Source organism: Nelumbo lutea, chromosome 3 (assembly GCF_056320005.1).
Source record: "Nelumbo lutea isolate HS-2025 chromosome 3, American lotus-T2T, whole genome shotgun sequence".
NCBI lineage: Eukaryota > Viridiplantae > Streptophyta > Magnoliopsida > Proteales > Nelumbonaceae > Nelumbo > Nelumbo lutea.
This window is the reverse complement of record NC_142686.1, coordinates 113,101,248-113,107,247: the sequence shown is the minus strand read 5'-3', so window position 1 is coordinate 113,107,247 and position 6,000 is coordinate 113,101,248. Positions and strand designations below refer to the sequence as shown.

The following is a 6,000-nucleotide window of genomic DNA, read 5'->3' as shown; positions in this document are numbered from 1 at the left end:
TGACAACATGAAAGAAACATATTCTCAACCCCTTAATGGTGCTAGAGCATATGAACTGAAAATGGAGGTGAATAATCTTAAATAGAGGGAGAAACCTGTGTTAGTCTATTTCTCCACCTTAAAATCATTGTGGTATGAGATTGATCATTTTGAGACTATTGAGTGGGTGAGACAAAAGGATGTTGCCACATTCAAGAAATTGGTTAAGAAAAATAGAGTGTTTGAATTCTTGGTTGGGCTGAACTCTGACTATGACATTATAAAATTGCAACTTCTCACTAGAGATAGTGTCTCTTTATCTCAAGCCTAATCTCTAATACATAGTGAGGAAAGCAGAAGGAAAGTCATGTTGCAAATCTCGTCTATGGAATCAGCTTTAGAAGCAATAAAACCAAAGACTGGAGGTGATAAGGAGAGGGGTGTAAAGAATGATGGAAATATTGATGTGTTTTGTGACTACTGTAAGAAGCCAAAACATACTAAGAAACACTTGTTGGAAACTTCATCTTCAGCTAATTCCAAAATGATTTAGGAACAAGAAGGGAAATGCTAATGCAGTTATAACCACAGGAGCTTCATCCACTCCCAATACTAGATCCAGTTCTCTTGATGCATTGATTATTGCTAGGGTTGTTTTATCTCAATTGGAGAGTGAAGTTGGTTGCTCTTAATCTTAATTATCATATTTTTATCCCTAAATATTCAGTCTTTTATACTTAATTAGTACTTAATTTGACTCATTATTCTTGTATTTTGATTTAGGGCATGAAAGAAGGCGTTAGGAGAAAAACAAGGCTAATCGGGTAATTTTGCACAATTTCGGCGCCATTTATTAATCTGGGCATAACTCTCACATCTAGACTCCGATTGGGATGATTCAAGATGCAATGGAAAGACAAGGGATAATTCCACAACTTTCATGTTTTGGGTTTTGACAGATTCGGCCTGCATCGAGTTAAAAATCAGGCCCAAAATTGTAGCAAATTTGTAATAAAGCATAATTCACAACTGAAGCCCAATTCGCATAAAAGCCTTGTAGTAGCCCAATTTATTAAAGAAGCCCAACTCGAATTCGAGAATAAAGAGTCCTATCAAATTTAAATTTCAATTGTAATTCTAGAACGATAAAAGATTGAGATTACTAGATAGGATAGGATAGGATTAGAACTAATTAGGACTTTCTATTTTTGAGAATGAACTCCTAAAAGGAGTTGGAAACAACCCCTCCTCCTAAAGCTATATAAAGGGGGGGGGGGTAATTTGAATTTATTTGACCCTAAATGGTTTATAGCTTATCCGCCACCAGGAGAGAAGAAAATGGTATTGTTTTCAAATTACTTTTTGAAATACTTATTTTCATATTGTCTATGAGTTATTATGCATAATGCGATTAGGAGCTTGGTCATCTCTTAATTGGTTTGGTTTATATGAATGAATCGAGAGAGGAATTCATATAGTGGACTGAATAATTCATAGTGTGAATTAAATGGTATATATATAATATATATATATATATATATATATATATATATATATATATATATATATATATATATATATACATACATGATTCATCTGATGATATAAGTTTTTCATAGAACTTACTGCATCTCTATCACGAGAACTCTAGTCGAGAGATCAAAGGGTTACTTGATAGAGGTAGATTTGATATATCCTAGGAGGGAATATTAAATAAATTTGGAAAAACTTCAGCTTATGAAAATAATAAATTATCTTGGTTAATCTGATAAATTTATGTTCATTGGGATGGTTAAGTGGATCAATAATCCTAGTGCTTTCAATTAAATTGTTGCAAGTTCAGTCGTTGATTGTCTTTGTTTTTATTTCTGCTCTTTCTTTTTCTATCTTTAATTTTCAATAGTTCATATTGTTAGAATTCGGTTGTCCAAATAATTGAGGGAAGCTATAATTCTAATACTTATTTTGTTAAATCCTTGTGGGAACAATATCTTTATACTACTTGATAACTAGTGCACTTGCTAGGGTTATATAATTATAGTTATCAAGTTTTTGGCGCTGTTGTCGGGGATTTAATTCTAAAATAATATTAGAACTTGTTAACCTTGGTTAATTTCGATTTTTATTTTTTATTTTATCATTATTTATTTGAATTTTGCTTAGTGTATGACACGTACTAGAGGAGAAGAACTAGCAGAATTCGATCTTGAGATAGAGAGAACCCTTTGCATACTACAAAGAGCCAACAAAAGTAAAGAAAGAAAGGGGGTTGAAGAAGGCGAACCAGCAAAAGAAGAACAGATGGCAGACGAAGCAAATCGAACCCTTTTTGGCTATGCTTGTCCAACAATTGATGGGGTTACTTCTAGCATTTGCAAGCCAACAATTCAAGCCAATAATTTCGAGATCAAGCTTGCGATCATCCAAATGATCAAAACGAGTATCCAGTTTAGTGGGTTGCCGAGTGATGATCCTAATGCACATCTTGTTAATTTCCTAGAAATATGCAATACATTTAAACATAATAGAGTTAGCGATGATGCTATAAGGCTTAGGCTCTTCCCATTCTCATTACGTGATAGAGCTAAGGATTGGCTTAACTCACTCATTGCAGGAAGTATCACTACTTGGAATGATTTGACTCAGAATTTTATGGCTAAGTATTTTCCTCCCTCTAAAACAGTAAAATTGATTAATGATATCACTACTTTTGTTTAACTAGAGAGGCAATCTTTGTATGAGGCATGGGAACGATTTAAATAGATGCTTAGGAAATGTCCTCACCATGGAATAACAATTTGGCGTCAAATCCAAACTTTTTATAATGGTATTACCCCCTCTAATCGTTACATTATTGATGCAGTTGCAGGAGGTACTATCATGAGGAAAACGCCAGAGGAAGCTTATGATCTAGTGGAAGAAGTGATGTCAAATAGCTACCAATGGAATAATGATCGAACTGATCGAAGGGGAATACACTATATCGATTCTTTTGCAGCTTTATCTGCTCAACTTGCTAGCCTGAATAAAAAATTAGATAATCTTAATGTTGCAGCAAGAAATGCATCATCTAGCAATCCATGTGATTTCTGTGGTCAATTAGGACATAATAATTCTGACTGTCCGGTAGGTAACCCTTTTGCTCCACATGAAAGTGCTAATTTTATTTCTCATGGTGGCAGGCCGAATTTCAACCCCTATTCAAACACATACAATCCAAGGTGGAAGTGTCATCCAAATCTTTCATGGAACAACATGGGATTTCAACAACAGCCACCCCCACAAGAAAAGAAGGGTAATTTAGAAGAAATGATTTCTAAGTTCATTAATGTTGCTGAAGCAAAATTCGAAGAACATGAAAAGAGATTATTAAATCAAGAAGCATCAATTAAGAACTTAGAAGTCCAAGTGGGGCTTGGACATGAAAGTTCCTTTTAACCTATTGTATCCTGATAACAAGCAATTCTCTGTTCTTCCCAAAACCTTTGGTTGCACTTGTTTTGTCCAAATCCTTGGGCCTATTCGTTCAAAATTTGATCATAAGACTGTCAAATGTATTTTCCTAGGGTATGCACAAAATCAAAAGGGGTACTGTTGTTATGACCTTGTCTCGAGAACCAAATTTGTGTCTATGGATGTCACATTCATTGAAGATGTCCCTTATTACCCTAGAGTTTCGCCTCAAAGGGAGAGTGGTGAGCAAGGTGTGTTTGCTCAAGATGTTCCTTTGCCCATTCCTGCAAGTGGAGGGGAGTGTATTGAAGGGAGTTGTCAAAAATGTAAAGAATTGAGGGTGTTTCATAGAAGATGGTGGCGGCAAGTTGGTTCTAGTAATGGTTAGTCTAGGCCAGTTCCTATCTCTTTTATAGCACCAGATTCATGTATTGCTTCCTCCTTACCCTTTCTTGCTACTGATGGCATACCTTCTTCCACTATTGTGCCTCTACCATCTTCAGATGACCTTAACCTTTAGATTGCAGTACGTAAGGGAAAACGTCAGTGTACCTCATCCTCTACCCATTGTATCTCTCATTTCCTTTCTTATGATCACATTTCATCATCATATAAGTCCTTTTTAGCCTCCATTTCTGCCATTCCCATTCCTAGAACAGTCCAAGAGGCCCTTGTTGTCCTTGAGTGGAAGGAAGCAATGAACGCTGAGATGGATGCCCTTGTAAAGAATGATACTTGGGAACTGGTTGATCAACTGCAAGAGAGAAGAATCTCGTTAGCTAGGTGTAGGTGGATATTCACAGTGAAGTATAATGTTGATGGCACAGTTGAAAGATATAAAGCTAGACTGGTGGCTAAGGGATACACTCAAAATTATGGTATTGATTACTTTGAGACCTTTGCACCAGTTGCAAAAATGAATACCACTAGAGTTTTACTATCTCTTGTTGCTAACTTTTCTTGGCCTCTATTTCAGATGGATGTTAAGAATGCATTTCTAAATGGTGACTTGTAGGAGTGGGTGTATATAGAGTTACCTTCTGGTTTCTGTGGTGCAGAGACTAGTAAGAAAGTTTGCAAGTTGAAGAAAGTTTTGTATGGTCTAAAATAATCTCTAGGGGCATGGTTTGATAGATTCAGACTTGCTTTGGAAAGATTTGGCTATGCTCAATTCAAATTTGACCACACTCTGTTCTTTAAGAGGAAAGAATCTACTTTGACTCTCCTCGCTGTGTATGTGGATGACATTGTGGTGACATGAAGTTATATTGATGAGATTAACTATCTTAAGCAACTACTGAATCAAGAATTTGAAGTAAAAGGACCTGGTTGAGTTAAGGTATTTCCTTGGGATAGAAGTGGAAAAGTCCAAGCATGACATTTTTGTTTCCCAAAGGAAGTATGTTCTTGATCTCTTGGAAGAGACAGGAAAATTAGGAACTAAGCTTGCTAATACTCCCATTGAGCAAAATCATAAAATTAATACAGATGATGGTAAGCCTCTAGAAGATAAAGGTATGTAAAAACAACTTATAAGAATGCTTCTCTACCCATGTATGACTCGCCCTGACATTTCATATGCTGTAAGTGTTGTTAGTCAGTACACGCACTCTCTTAAGACCTCACACCTCCTTGCTGTTGAAAGAATTTTAACTTATTTGAAGAGGTGTCCAGGCTGAGGTATTCCTTTTAAAAATAATGGCCATATGAAGATTGAAATATACACTGATGCAGATTGGGCAGGTTGTATCAATGATAGGAGATCTACTTTTGGGCATTGTGCCTTTGTTTGAGGAAATTTAGTTTCATGGAAGAGCAAGAAGCAAAATGGTGTTGCTCGGTCCAGTGCTGAAGTTGAATACAAGTCTATGGCTAATGGTATTGTTGAAATATTATGGCTGAAATCTCTCCTTACAGAATTGGGAGTTGAGTTTGAAAGACTCTTGATATTGTATTGTGATAATTATGCGACCATTAACATTGCTCACAACCCAATACATCACGATAGAACCAAACACATTGAAGTTGACAAACATTTCATTCGAGAGAAAGTTGCCTCTTAAGGAGTGTGCCTTCCTTATGTTGCCACTAATATACAGCTTATCGATGTCTTCCCCAAGGCAGTCAACAAATTCAAACCTGAGTCAGATTTAAGCAAGTTGGGAATGAGCAATATATTTTCCCAACTTGAGGGGGAGTATAGAGAAAATGGTTGTTCAACTTGTGGTTCCACCTCCTCATATGTTCTTTCTCGTCTATAGTACCATTAGACCTTTTTTTTTTCTGTTGTTTCTAGTGATAGGGGCATTCCTATCATTGTACCACTAATGTTGAAGACTTACTTTAAATTTCATTTGGGGCAGTAGACTAAGCTGGCCAAATCCCTCATTCTCTTATATTCTCTTCTCCTCTTCTCTTCTCTTCATTTCTGGTTTACTTTTCTTACTAAATAGGTCTGAACCTTCTTGGTTTCAGACAACTTCTATGAATATGTAAATCTCTCTCATATTTAATATAGAGAAATAAAGGAGTTTCTGGATACTTTGTTGTCATCCAGTTAGTCATAAT

At 35.9% G+C, this 6,000-nt stretch overlaps 1 non-coding gene across 1 annotated transcript; it reads right to left on the bottom strand.

The window, feature by feature from the left end:
* Nucleotides 1-2,664: 2,664 nt before the first annotated feature.
* LOC148867727 (small nucleolar RNA R71) lies at nucleotides 2,665-2,771 on the bottom strand. The gene has a single exon (XR_016112117.1). It is a non-coding gene; the product is annotated as a small nucleolar RNA R71 (small nucleolar RNA).
* Between the last annotated feature and the right edge of the window lie 3,229 nt (nucleotides 2,772-6,000).